This window comes from Fukomys damarensis, unplaced genomic scaffold, assembly GCF_012274545.1.
Source record: "Fukomys damarensis isolate Sample0158 unplaced genomic scaffold, DMR_v1.0_HiC HiC_scaffold_15, whole genome shotgun sequence".
NCBI lineage: Eukaryota > Metazoa > Chordata > Mammalia > Rodentia > Bathyergidae > Fukomys > Fukomys damarensis.
Genome location: NW_022900927.1, coordinates 6595374 through 6596383, shown reverse-complemented (window position 1 = coordinate 6596383; position 1010 = coordinate 6595374). Strand labels below are relative to the sequence as shown.

At 45.1% G+C, this 1010-nt stretch overlaps 1 protein-coding gene across 1 annotated transcript in view; it reads right to left on the bottom strand.

Annotated features, from left to right (window-relative positions):
* Window positions 1-123, bottom strand: part of Rpap3 (RNA polymerase II associated protein 3) — a 26956-nt gene extending 26833 nt beyond the window's left edge. The window contains exon 1 of the mRNA XM_010638345.1: window positions 29-123. The gene's annotated coding sequence lies outside the window, so the exon portion shown is untranslated. The remainder of the gene's footprint in view (window positions 1-28) is intronic.
* Between the last annotated feature and the right edge of the window lie 887 nt (window positions 124-1010).

Sequence of the window (1010 nt, the reverse complement as noted above, 5' to 3'; positions counted from 1 at the left end):
GCTGGGGCTGACAGCCAGGCACGCGCACCTGTCGCGGCAGTCACAGTGGGCACTACAGCCCTTCAGACCCTGCGCAACTCCGCCAGCCCCGCCTTCCCAGAAGGCCCCGCGGGCCTTCGCCCCGCCCCGGGATCCCGGCTCGCGCATGCGCAGAACGCCAGGCTGGGGAGCCCTGATGGTTTGGGGAATCCGGGTTGTCTGGGTAAACCTTACCTTCTTACAGGGCTGAACAGGAGAGGACTCCGAAGCTGCAATCATACCGACTTCTTCTGATCCCTAAAACAATAAAGCCTTAAATATTTCTTCAATTTTGTCTCCAATATTTGTCTAGAGAGGTGTTGTTACCTTTATATGGTAACTAACAAAGTCATGGTTTCTCTGCCAAGCAGGAACTGACTAATGTAAACTGACAGCCCCGGCAATTTTGTGGAACACATTTCCTTCTGTATTTGACACAGTCTTTCCATCTGCCTCCCTTAAACCTTTTGCAAGTAAATTCTTCTACGTGTGTGTATCCTGAGTCTTTCTTTGACGTTTGTTAGTATTAAGGTCTGCCTTTAGATACACCCTGACGGAGAATACGGAAGAAGAAGCTCTTTTTTTTTCTTCCGTCTCCTATGAGTGAGCCTTCTTTCATTGCCATGACAACTTAGAAACAAAAGTAATTTTTGAAATCCATGAAAACACGTACAAAAATTTTTTCAAATTGGATCAGCTCTATGATCCCAAAACTAGTCCCAAAATTCATCTCAGTAGCTCTCAAGTTTAGCTGAACTTTCATCGCCTAGGGATGTACAGAGAAGAGAGAGAGTCTGCCCAGAAAGGTATACACAGTTCAGGAAAAGAAAACCTTGTATAAATATTTTAGTACTAAGTTTATTGAGACATGAGATCAATACAAGTTACCTTTGGCCCCTACAATTACAAGAGGTACTCAAAGTGGTGACCATCAGCTTCCACACATTTATTGGTATGGCAAACTGCTGCTTGTGTAACTTTGATCACTGAGA